The following is a 13,555-nucleotide window of genomic DNA, read 5'->3' as shown; positions in this document are numbered from 1 at the left end:
AGGCTATTGCATTTATGCAGGTGAGAGATGATGAGGGTGTGAGCCAGGCTCATATTGCAAATTTCCAACACATAGAAATTGATAACTGTTATTATTCTGCTACATGGTTTGGGGGGACCTTGAGACTTGAACTAAGGGTGGCTAGGGGCTCACTTACTATATCCTTGTTATATCATGGCTATCAATTTTAGACACAATTGTTCTGCCCTTTCCATTCCAAAGAACCTTCTCCTTAACAAAGAAAACAGGCGGAATTTGAGAGTTGACTATTATGCCTTCTTTCCTTTGTCCCATTCACCCCAGGTCACACAAGCACTTTCTCTACTGCCCTCTCTGTGTCCTTGGCACGCCTCACTGGCCTCCTTGTGTTCTCACATGTAACACACCTGGCCCTGTTTAAAGCACTGTGCCGCAGTTTGGTATTCGGCTACATGCCTTTATTTCCAGCCTCCACACATGTCTTTGTAAATCTCATTTCATTTCCTGTACACCCATATAATCTCTCTACAGCAACACCCCTTTTTCTCTTTGTTGACAATGTTTCTCTCTGTGCCTTCTGAAGTCTGTCCTCAGAAGCATCCCATCCTTCCTTAGCAGCCTTCCCCTGTAGGTGTCAGGCCATGAGATCCCCCCAGCCTTCTCTTAACCCTTTGAAACCTTCTCTCCCATAATCTAGGGTACAGGGGACAATGCCTCACTTTCTTCTTCTCTGTCATGAATTCAAGGATGAAACAACCACTTTGCACAAGGCTCCTAATATTTCCACATCAGCAATAAGTTCCTCTTTGTCGGAGAATCAGGGCTAGATCCCAAGAGCCACCATCTTTTTTACCTCTTGGAGGAGGGAATTTTCATCTTGGCAATGTAATAAATGATAACCTGTCCTGTTTTCAGCAGAGGGAGTTTCAGCATTTGCTGCATAACTGAGCAAACCTCCCTCCCCACCCCCAGACTCATTATTGTGTCATACTTCCTTGTCAGGTTCGGGGTTTTTGCTTAACTCCTCACTGACTCCTTCAGTCCCAGTGGTCGTTAGCATGGTTCCATGACACTTCTGTCTTTCCTGCTGTTGAGCTTCACCAAAACGCTTTAAACTCCCCTCATATAACCTTGATACATACAACTCTATGCCTCCCTTTTACAGTCTCTTTCTTTTAAATTAGATATAATCTCCTGAAGCCGTTTTCCAGTCGTTGGACCCTGTTGACCCCGATGTGTTAAAATATGCCTCTTTGCACGTGGGTCTCTGGTTCCCTTTGTTTGTTACCCAGAAATCCTTTATGCTGTGGGTCTTATTGCTCCTTCATTGATTGGATTTTACCTCCAGAGGATTATTGAATGTCTTTCCTGGTGTATATGGACCCTTTTCCTCCTGCCTTCTCTTTAGCTTCAGAACCTTTTGTAGAGATTTGTAAGATTCCTGGTTTTGTTTTGCTTTTGTTAGCCTTTGTAAGTGCATTCCATCACTGACCAAGGGCCCATCATTGCTGTATTTTAAGCTATGGTCCCAAGAGACCAGATCTTCCCGACATCATCCTTTTAGCCAGCTGTTCACTTCCAAAATCTGCCTTTCTCTTCTAAAATTCTTGCCTCTGGTGGGCCATCGAGATGAAAACACTAGTTTTGTGTCTAAAATTGTCAAAGTCTTGCCCAAGATTTAGGAATGCTTTCTAGCTTCTTTCTGGACATGTTGTTTGTTTCTAAGTGGTTCACTGGAACTGGATATGGCATCAGGTTGGACAAGTCTGGGGAGTCTCAGGAGGTGCTCTTTCACATTCTGGATACATGCCCTGGAGCTACAGCAGACCCTCGTTTATCTTTTATTCATTAGCTTTATTCAAAAGCAGGACGTTGTTTTTTATCACGGTACTGTGTTATTAAATTTTTAAGCATTCCCTCATTTATGTATATTTATGTAAAATTATTTACATGTCCTATTGCTTAATGATTGTATAAATTATAAAATACACACACTATAGTAATGTCAAAATGAAATAAAGATGAAGCAAACAGTATTTTAAAATAATTTTTAGCTTACTAACAGTACGAACATTTATATTCTCAGGATTTTTTTTTAAACAATCAGTATGGTTCTACTGCAGGATTTATTGACATAATTAAGAGGAGAGGTTAAAAAAAATACAAGAAAAGCCACACCAGAGTTCTAAAGATGGCTTCAGTTGTTCCCCCAAAAATGCTTTTTTACCACTGGAAATATGTATTATTCATGCAATATTTGTGAGATGTAAAATGGCAGTTCTCAAACTCCCTAAGATCCTCCAACTAGCTTTTGTTTGTGTGGATTACATCTATCAGTATTTACCATGTTAGAAATAAAACCTCTTTTCATACTATTATTACTTTATACATCATGTTATCCTAAGAGCAGCCAGGTGGCACAGTAGAGTGTTGGGCCTGGAGTCAGGAAGATTTGAGTTCAAATCCAGACTCAGATACTTACCAGCTGTGTGACCCTGGGCAAGTCACTTGACCTCTGTTTTCCTCCGTTTCTCTCTATATAAGATGGGGATAATAACAGCACCTGCCTCCCAGAGTTATTGTGAGGATTAAATAATATTTGTAAAACACTTAGCATAGTACCTGGCACACAGTAGATAGTAAAAAAATTAGCCATGGTGATGGTGAAAATAGTTTTGACATCATGGCTCCCCTTGAAAGACTCTCAGGAACCCTTTGGTGACTCCAGACCATACTTTGGGATCCATCCGACTACCTACTAGAGCCAGAATGGTGTTTAAAGGCAAAAGAAAAGTAAAGAAAAAGATAGATATGGTCATAACAACAATATCTTTGGAAATTGAGTTGTCCTGGGCCAATATCAAATTTGGGTGGAAGGACAAGAAATCCCGGGCAGGATGGGGTCAGTGGCCAAAGTGGCAGAAGAGGAGGCAGTTAATATTTACATTGTTAACAATAATATTTTTAGTGAGAACATAATGGAATATGCTTCATTATTTTGAAAAATCTCAGTTTAACCTTGTGTGATGGAACAATTCCAAGATCGCTTCTAAGTTCAGTTTATAAAAGACAAGTGAGATGGTTTATGACAGTAAGGGTCAACCAGCCCAGCTTTTGTGAAGGTGGGTCTCCATGATGTTGAACAGAAATGAAGACTTTCAAAACTGTTTTTAAATGTAGAGATTTTCTTTGAAGGCTTCACAACAACTTTATGGTTGAATCTTTGACTGAAGTCCTTGGCTATGACCCAGTTCTTCTACATCACGGCATCCTATCTTGTCATGACAGGAGTGCAGTCTCATTCCCAGGCCCAGTATGAATATGAGGATTAGCTGCACAAACTACACAGGGAAGCCATTCCTGTTTGGCTAAATCAGTTCTTATTTTATTCCTCCTTAAGAACAAGGAAAGCTTTTCCACCAGAGGCCGGAGGATTGTCAGGCGTATGATCCAGAGTTTTATCCATTCACACTTCAATGTGTGGGACTTAAAACCCTCTATCTATAGATAACAATATAGCATTTCAATGACACTTGAAGGTTTACAGAGTGCTTTACATGTCTTCTCATTTGAGATTCACAATAACCCTGTGAGGTAGGTGCTCATATTTTCTCTGTCTTACAGAGGAGGAAACTGAGGCTGAGAAAAGTTAAGTGACTTGCCCAGAGTCATACAGTTGATAACAGTCTGAGGCAGGATTAGAACTCAGGTCTTCCTGTCTCCAAGTCCAGCATTCTAGTCACTACAAGGCAGATAGGTAGAGCTGAGTGCTGGACTTGGAGAGAGGAAGGATCAAGATAGGAGAAACTGATGCAAATTAAGTGACTTGCCCAGGGTCATCCAAGTGTCTGAGGCTGGATTTGGACTCCAGTCTTCCTGACTCTAGGCAAAGTACTCTGTCCACTGCAGCACCACCTAGCGGCCTCCTAAGAGTACACATTTAGTAAATGCTTATTGGGTTGAATTGGATTAGGTTTCCAGTGGAAAGAATGCTGAAGCATGGAGCCCGAAGGCACAAAATTTGGGTGTGGCTAATGACTTTGCTGTTCCTTGCTATGTGATTGTGAGCAAGTCATGGAAACTCTCAGAGGCTCAGTAATCATAAAATCTATAAAACGGGGATAATACCCGCACTACTGACTTCCTAGGGTATTGGTGAGGAACAGATGTGAATGTAATAGAATATTATTTTCTTGAGTCTTGCACATAGAAGTCACTCAGGTAGGATTTACCTGCCAAGAGCACAGCATTAAGAATCAGAGGACCTAGATCCAAATTCTAACTCATTCTTTGTATTGATACTTCCAGTACCCAGAATGGTACCTGGAACACAATTACCACTTAGGGAATATCAGGTGATGGATTGATTAACCTTTGGTAAGCAAATTCATATCTCTGGGACTCAGTTTCCTCATCTGTGAAAATGGAGATTTAAACTAAATGATAGTCTCTTCCTCCTCTAAATAAATATTTTAACTCTGCCTGTCTCAGATATCATATACACACAGTTGTAGAGATAGAGATAGAGATAGATAATGTGTATATTTATCTGGTTGCATGCTGCCTGCCCCCAGTAGAATAGAAGCTTCTTGGTGACTGGGAGTGTTTTCTTTTCTGTCTTTATATCCCTAGCACTTAGCAGAACTGAATGTGGCACATAGGTACTTAATAAATGTTAGCTAGATTGAATTGGTACAGTGAAAATGACACCTTGCTTTGACCTCTGACACTACGTAACCTTGATCAAGTTACTTAATTTCCCTGAGCATCATCTTTTAAAGAAAGGGGGTTGGATTAGATGACCTCTGAGGTCCCTTTCAGAACTAAATGTATGATCCTATAAATGAGAAAAAAAAGGAAACCAAACAAACAACCCAAACAATAAGCCCTGAACTTTACCAGGGTTAAAGAAAAGTCCTTAAGGCAAAACTACTTAAAGGGAGCGAAATGACTTCAGACCCTCCTAAACTAGAAGCAGATTACATCCTGCTCCTTCAGATATAGCCTTTTCCTCCCCTCTTCCCTACTCCCCTCCCACTCAATTCAAGCATGGAGCCTAGATATGAAGAAGCTTGAGCAGGATTAGGCTTTCCACAACCTGTATCTAAATTTGTCATTGTTTTACAAAGTCATTAACATAGGGGATACTGTCTAGTGGAAGTCTGGAGCTGGGTGTCCGAAGCCTTCAGATGAATTTATGCCAAGTGGCCCATTTTTATGCTGGGCTCTGGTTAAAGGGTCTAACCATCATCTGACCTAAACATGGTGCCCACAGTTTTGGTGTTTTTCCTTTTAGAGGACAAGTGACAATTAAAGAAATCATTTCTAGGAGTCCCAGAATAAAATATTTAACTAAAATGAACTTAGAGACTTGATTTCCCAAAAGAGCTATGGTTCATTCCTTTGGTCTTGCACTTTGGAATACTTAGAGCTGAATGTGTTTCCACAAGCAGAGATGATACTGTCATAATAAGGGCATGAAAATCATGCTAGCAGCCTCCACTGTTGTTGTTAGACAGGAACATTGACAAATATGGAGTGGTATGTGTGCTCCGCTGATCTTTCTTTCCCAAGAATGTAAACCTCCAAGCACTTTCAGAAAAAAAAAAGAGAGGGAGAGAGAAGGAGAGAGATTTCCCTGAGACTTGCAAGGATGTTTTCCTGCATATACAGAGGACACTTTTCTTTCCTCATTATTGGCTTGTTTTAAATATACAAGACTTTCCATGGAAGCCTTTGAATTCCATCAGTAGACCTTTCTGTCAATATTGAGAGAGAACTGGAGATAATTAGAAAGTCTTCTTCCAAGCTCATAAAAGCATAAGCAAAATTCAGCCAATTGGGCTAAATGTCACATAGTTCCACTGGAGAAAACAAGAAATTGTTGTTTTCTCTGAAACAAGGCCAAAGGAAATTGAGGAGTCTGGGTAAGGACTTCTGAATGCAAAGGGCATAGTCATCTGTTGAATTGGGTATTCCTTAGTAATTTTGCAAGAATAACATGCCAAAACTCAATCTCTGAGCTCATTCATGTGGGCATTCCCTTCAGGAATACAGATTGCAGCCTACCCTGTGCACCTCTACATGTCCTTCCATATGATCACCAAAGGGGCTCCATTCATTGTGCTAGAGCTTTCCTTTGATTCTGATGACATTGCATGAATACCAATGAAACATGCAAACTATCCATTAATTAACTGTTTGCACTCACTACATGACTTGCCCCTCTTTTATGCCATGTTTGGTCATTCCTTTATATCATTTTCCTGTAATTTCCTGTTTGCAATCTTTAGTAGACTCCCAGGACCTACTCTGTGCTCATTTATTGATCATGAGAATGAAGAGTAGGGATGATAGCGTTCTAGTTCTAGAGCTGAAATGATGTCAGACGTCATCAGATGTCGTCAGACAGATGAGGAAACTGAGGCTCAGAAATTAAGAAGCTTGCCCAAAGTGCAGTGTCCAGGGCAAGATTTGAACCTAGTGACTTCAGAGCCAATGTCCTCTCTGCTGTACTATGCTGAGGTCTTAGGCAAATTAACAAACTGTTTTCAGCTTTTATGAATGAAAAAAATCAGGCCATGGAAGGATTAAGTGATTTTTCTCAGACTAGAAACAAGCTCAGAAACCATCATGGCCACTCATCATGTCACTTGACACAGGTGATCTTAAGTTTCAGGACACTGAGCGAGATGGACAGCTCCCTGGTCGGGGCATAGCACTAAGAGGCAAGGACTAATTACTGGATTCTACAGGATGTTTTGTTCTCCCACATGTTCCAGTTCTGAGGCATGGAGGGCACAATGTACTATTCTTCAAGGTGGCCATGATCTCTTAGGTCTTGTTATAGAAAGTACAGGCTGGTTCTCTCATGGAGGATTTCAGGGTGGAGGGTGAAAGGTTCCTCTTGGCTCTACAGTGAAGCCTCAAATTGTTTTTCAGTCTTTGTTGGTCACACTTGCATTCAAAGGGCCAGGAATAAAATCAAGTGGGTAGCACAGACAACAAACTTGCTCCTTGGGTTTAGTTTGTCTCTCTGCCCTTCCCCCATAAAGTCGTTTATGTTAGAGAAGAAAGGGGACTCAGGATTCAAAATCCCAGCCCTCAGAGATATTTGACAGTTATCAGGCAAATAGCCGTTTCAGGGCTTACCATTTAGGCTTCAGAGATTAAAATTAGGAAGTATATGGGGTGAAGTCAGTGCCAGAAGAATGCAAGTGCTTGAACTAGTAGGAGGAAACAAAAGAAAAGATTCAACCTGAAGGCAGCTAGGTGGCACAGTGGATAAAGCACTGAGGCTGGAGACAAGAAGACCTGAGTTCAAATGTGACCTTAGACACTTACTAGCTGTGTGATCCTGGGCAAGTACTTCACTGAGTTTCCTCATCTGTAAAATGAGTTAGAGAAGAAAATGGCAAACCATTCCAGTATCTTTGCCAAGAAGACACCAAATGGGGTCATGAAGAGTCAGACACAACTGCATATGACTGAACTACAATAAACAAAAGAAGGCAGCTCGCCTCCTGAAGCTGAGCCTCTTCTGCTATGGAGATCAAAGGGCTCTGCAGACGAGGCTCGGAGGGAACAAGAGAGGCTTTTTGCTGATCCCTAGACAAGGATGTCTTCCTTTTCTGAAAGAGCTAGAAAAAAAGAGAGGAGAGAGACCTTATTTGAGCTGAATGAGGATGGCAGCCTCTGCCCTTTCTTTGAATGATTTTAAGAAGTCTCAGCTGAGCCCTAAGCTGGAGACCATACACTCATCAGAGCAGCTTGGGCCATGTGTCCTAGCCAAGCAGCATACAGTAGAGACTGTGAGACTGGCAGGAGCAGTGTGATGGCATCCCTAAAAGAGAGCAATGGCCCTCTAGGACCAGAGCTGTGAGTTATGCCTCCACTGTACCTAGTTAGATGCCTTGGACATACATGTTTCCTACATATGTATACCTTGGCTACGTGTGTGACTCTTCATGGCCACACCCAGGTCACATTATCTGTCACACTGCCTAACTGTGGGCATTCCTGAGGGCTCTCTCCTGGGCACTCTGCTCATCTTTCTCTACATTCTCTCTTTTGGTAATCCCATGGATTTAATGATCATCTCTGTGTAGATGACTGTCAGACACATGCACACACACACACACACACACACACACACACACACACACACATTCAGCCCCAGCCTCTTCCCTGAGATTTAGTCCCTCATTACCAGCTATCTGTTGGACATTTCCAAATGCATATTCTGGGAATATCTCAAACTCAACATATGTAAAACAGAACTCACAGGACCTTGTGTTTATTCTCTTTATTTCTTTATTCTGTGTATACTTATATAGGTACTTATTACTCCCCCCACCGCCAAATTAGGATGTAAACTCTGTGAGAGGAATTGTTGTATTCACTGCAGTTGCATCTCCAGCACCTAGTGCAGTGCCTGGCACATAGTAGGTGTTTAAGAAATGATTGTTGATTGATTAGATGATTCTACCTTTATCTCAGTTAACTATAAAAATTTTTATTGTCAGAAACCTTAACTGAACTTTCAACATGGCACTCCATAGCCATTAGGTCAGGCTCAAAAGATAGTGCTGACTCTGAGGGTCAGCACCCTTAGAATTTTGGAAGAGATTGGCAATGAGACTTGTCCAATTTCTAACCATCTGACATGTTGTTTCATGCTCAACCACAGGACTCCATCTAGATGAATTGCTAATGGGATGATGTCTCAAGACTTGCCTAGAATATCTTTATCCAGATTTAGACAACGACTCATAATACAAATGGGAACATACTCTGAACATTAGAATTACAAAGGGTGGGGCAGTCTACAGTCCTTGCGGCTCCACTCACCCTTTCCGAAACTCTCAGGACCAAAGTATCCCTCCCTGACCACCACTCCCCTGCAAATATTGTGTCCCCTTATTAGAATATAAACTACTTGTGGGTAGGGGCTATTTTGGGTTTTGTATTTATATCCCATTGCATAGCACAGTGCTTAGTACAGAGTGAATGTTTAATAAATGCTTTCTCATTCATACATATGAGAAATCTTTCTCTATATAGGAATATGTGTCTTGTATATGGACTTTAGACTTAATGAGATTTCTTGAGCTTAATGTAACCACTTCATACTACTATCAATGACTGCCTAAAATGCCAATGTCCTCCAAGGGTTGCTATGATGTTCCTCTTTATACCATTGGAAAACTTCAGGCACTGAACATGTTGAATCTTTGGCCATCCTGCTCTTGCATCCATACTTTCAATCATTCTGAGACCTAGACGGTCGTGCCAAGAGAGCAAGTCTGAAGCTTTCCCAGAGGTTCAAATCAATATAAGAACAGTCTGATGAGCTAGAGGGAGGTACTTGATAGGGAAGATCAAAGCCACTCTGGGGAACTAATGTGATAATGAAAGTTGGTGATAATGGAAGAAGAGGGAAGAAGATGCTTGGGATAACTTTTGTGGTGATGTTTTTCCCACTCTGAAAAAAATGCTTAAAAGTTGTGTTTATCAAAAATGCTATACAAATCTATTCCCAATATATTAACTCTTTCTAAGGCTATGTCTTATACATGTGCCAGTGTTTTGTATATAATAGCCATTCTATAAATGTTGGCTGAATAAAAGATGACAAATGGACAAAAGAAATCTAGAATGGAATGGCATGGTGGAAGGTTTTAGTCTCTATCCATAGCTCCCTAGGTGACTTTGAGAAAGTAGCCACCACTCTAGGCCAGTTACCTCACCCGTAAAATGGGCCAGGGGAAGGAGAAGGTGTTAATTTCAAAGTCCCCTTCCACCTCTGTTGCTATGCATCCCCTCCAAATCCTGCTCTGAACCGTCTCTAGGCCAAATATCCTCATAGATCCAATTCGTAGATCATAGATTGGGAGCTGGAATGAGTCATCTTGGAGATTATTTGGTCCAGTTCTGTTGTTTTGTAGTTGAGTTAGCCGGGGCCTAGAGAGAAGCAACTTGTCCAAGATGGCACAGAAAGTGAGTGGCAGGGGTGTGATTTGAACCCAGGTGTTCTGAACTCCAAACCCAGTGCTCTTTCTGCTACCAAGCCCTGTGTCTATTTCCCTTCGGGAGCAGGGCTTCTTTGTGACTCTGGAAGAATTACAAGGCCATGTGAGGTAGGTGAAAGATTCTTGGTCGATGTGCAACAGATCACTTGTTTCCATGGCACACTGGCTGTCCCCAGGCCCTGAGGTGTGTTCCCCAAAGAGCGCTGCTCACACACTTTGGGTAAAGGGGGCAGCAGCTGCACCTGTCACTTAGCTCCTTATCCCAAAAGGCCTCTGGCCCCATGCAAGTTAATATCCCAACACGTTTAGCAAACTTTAAAAAAAAAACGTAAACCCCACACCCCACAAGGACAGGCTGTATCCTAATCTGTGCAGACGTGTCAGCAGCTGACTCTCCCGAGCCATCAGCCTGGCTCGGTCCCACCTAAACCCTGCAATCCCTCCCTTGTTTTCCATTTAGGCGTGCCCTGACTGACTTAGCAGGACAATTCCTACAGGTCTGGGTTATCGGAGGAAGCTCTGGTAACAGAAGCAGGCCTAGATCAAGTGCCCCTCCATGTCCAGCTAAGGGGCTGGTGAAGACCTTGCCCTGGTTCTTGCTCTGTTCTCCTCTTTATTTCAGATTTGAGAGTGTTCTTGAGTGGGTGCCATGGCGATTGAGGTGAGGGCTGTCCTGGGTGGCAAGAATCTCTGGGTTCAAATCCTGCTGCTGACAGAGCCTAGGAAAGACTAAACCAACATAAGCTCATCCTCCTCCTAACCACTGAGTTAAGAAAATCGTGGAGAGTGTGGAGAGAGGGCACATGGGCCCAGGTACTTAGTCCTGGAGCAACAGAACAAAATGTGCTCTGTCATTTTTTTTTGCGAAGCAATTGGGGTTAAGTGCCCAGGGTCACACAGCTAGTAAGTGTCATGTGTCTGGTCAGAGACCGGGTTTGAATTCAGGTCCTCCTGACTCCCGGGCTGGTGCTCTATCCACTGCACCACCTAGCTGCCCCTAAAAGAGGTCATTTTAAGACAATGATTGGCAATATTGCCTTATTCATGAGAAGTCAAGTTATAGAATTCATCATCTCCATCAGATTTGAAGTGAGATGAGTTGAATCATTTGTAAAACAAATAGGCTGGCTGTTATGCCTGCTAAGGTCTTTTCCAAATCTAAATCCATGTTTCTATGAGTATCATGGAGAATTCAGATAAATACAAATCAATGGAATGAAACAGAGATCTCCATTGGGTAATCAAAGGGATTTAGGGATTCAAAAATATGTCTGCTCATTTTTTGAGACTGACATCATGGAAGACAATCATACATGAGTCTGACCCAGTACGACATTTCTCATGCTCTTGTGTTCTTGTCGTGATCAGACATTCTGATGATCTAGGGCTATTTGGTGGAAGATATGTATATTCTTGTAGCACAATATTCTGAGAAATATTGAGTGTCCTGGGGTAGAGGAAAAGATAAGCACTGAATCTATGAAGTCTTGCCCCCCATGAGGATATCTTCCATGGTGACAAGTAGCCCCAGGGTACCTGAAAAGTCACATCCCAGAACCTCTTTGACTAGCTTTCAAAAACTTCTTGGCCTTCTGTCCACCTCCTAAGTCTGTCCCATTAGTCCCCAGAGTCAGGGACTGATGCCCCCATATTTAAAAACATCCCAGATGCTTTCCAGCATGGGATAGTGTGGTATTATTTGACCCCCAACATTCCACATCTGGATTTGTTGCTTAATACGTAGACAACAAAATGATGTTCTCAGCTGAATAATAAGGTCACTTAGCGTGTGTTTATGTCAAGCAGGCACAGCCTTACTCCTTGACTCTATCGTACTGTAGAAGAGGGTATTGTTAACCTTATTATAGAATCCCATGATGCAGATGATGAGGCCTCCATAGAAGGCCTCCTGCAATGTCTCATTGTGATCAAAGGATCCCAGGTCTAGAGACGGAAGGTTCCTCAGTGCTCACCGCATCCTGCTGCCTCATTTAAAGAGAAAGATACTGAGGTTCACAGACTCTAGATGATGTCCTCGGCCCAGAGAGATGGCGAGTGGCTGAGGCAAGATTTGGAATCCAGGTCTTCCTGACTCTCAGCGCAATGTTCCATGCTGCCTCTTGTTTTATGATGATTTTAATAAGTTAGAAAGGCTTTGGATGGAAATGCTTGATATTGAGGACAGCTAGGTGGTGTAGTGGATAGAGCACTGGGGCTGGGAGTCAGGAAGACTCATAATCCTGAGTTCAAACCTGAACTCAGACACTTGCTAGCTGTGTGACCTTGGACAAGTCAGTTAATTTTGTTTGCCTCAGTTTTTTCATCTGTAAAATGAGCTGAAGAAGGAAATGGCAAACCAATCCAGTATCTCTGCCAAGAAAACTCCAGATGGGATGATAGAGAGTTGGACACAACTGAAAAATAACTTAACAACAACAAAGCTTGATAACTTTGACAACAAAGACGGAGAACTGTGTTTCTGCTGTCCAAAGACTGGCTTCACTGAATTCAGAAAAGCTCATCACCATGGCTCTGATGACCCCGTGGTGATTCAGGGAGCTGCAGTAACTGCGTCAAGGTTCAAAATCCTTAGAGAAGGCAGACAAACAATCATGAAGGTCAGACTCCACATTCAAACCAGCGTCCACCATTGTTACTAAATTTAGGGCACTGGGATGTTGAGCAAAGCAGAAGGAGGGGTATAACGGAGGGGGAGCGGTTATTGACTGAAGGAAGCAAATGTGGGTATGTTGGGGATGGATGGAGGAGTTGTGATGGAGGGAATGAAGAAGGGAGTGGCCCAAGAGAGTGAAGGAGAACAAAGAAAATGACTCAGGGAGGCAACACAGACAAATCACTGGACTGGGAGTTGGGAGAACTTGGGTTCAAATCCCCCCATCCAGGTACTTACTGCCTCTGTGACGCTGGGCAAGTCAATGAAGTTCTCTGGGTCTTAGTCTCCTCATCTATAAAATTAGGGGGTTGGACTTAATGGCTTCTAAGGTCCTTTTCAGTTCTGAACCTGTAATTGGCATGAGTCGAGTGAAGAATTGGTGTTACTGGGTGAGTGTAGGGAAGAAACAGCTGCTGAGTGGGGACCCTTGGGGCCAATTCTGGGTTCCCAGTCAGTTACTAAGGGAAAAGCCTTCTGGATGTGGATCTTCTGAAATGACTCCTTGCATGCCTTGGCAATGAGTGCCTTACAACCAGCCTGTGCCAGCCTGTAGAGCTGCTGAGCTCTGGGTCCTGCGCTGATCCCATGGAGCAATAGAAGTATTGGGGAGGAACAATGATAAAGCTTTGCAGATGTCAATATCTGACTGATAGACTTATGAACCTACTTATCTCCCTATGAGAAAAAAGAATGCCCAGGGAGAAATTTAGATGGAGCCATAACTAGGAATATTTTCACCAAGAACAAAAACAGCTGAGTCTATGTAGGGGGTGAGGGAAGGTAAGGAAAGGGTGCTGAGAACAGTCTATCTGAAGGTGCAGGTTTTCTGAGAGAGAGCAAAGTCTGACCTTTGTCCCTAAGTCAATTGGGT

The 13,555-nt window shown here is 42.5% G+C and overlaps 1 protein-coding gene across 3 annotated transcripts in view; it reads right to left on the bottom strand.

The window, feature by feature from the left end:
* SYNPO2 (synaptopodin 2) overlaps window positions 1–13,555 on the bottom strand; it is a 203,135-nt gene that overhangs the window by 45,216 nt on the left and 144,364 nt on the right. The gene's annotated exons all lie outside the window — the stretch shown is intronic.

Source organism: Vombatus ursinus, unplaced genomic scaffold, assembly GCF_900497805.2.
Source record: "Vombatus ursinus unplaced genomic scaffold, bare-nosed wombat genome assembly UNPS02010193.1, whole genome shotgun sequence".
NCBI classification, from domain to species: Eukaryota; Metazoa; Chordata; class Mammalia; order Diprotodontia; family Vombatidae; genus Vombatus; species Vombatus ursinus.
Note: the sequence above shows the minus strand (reverse complement) of the source record. Positions and strands in the feature narration are given on the sequence as shown.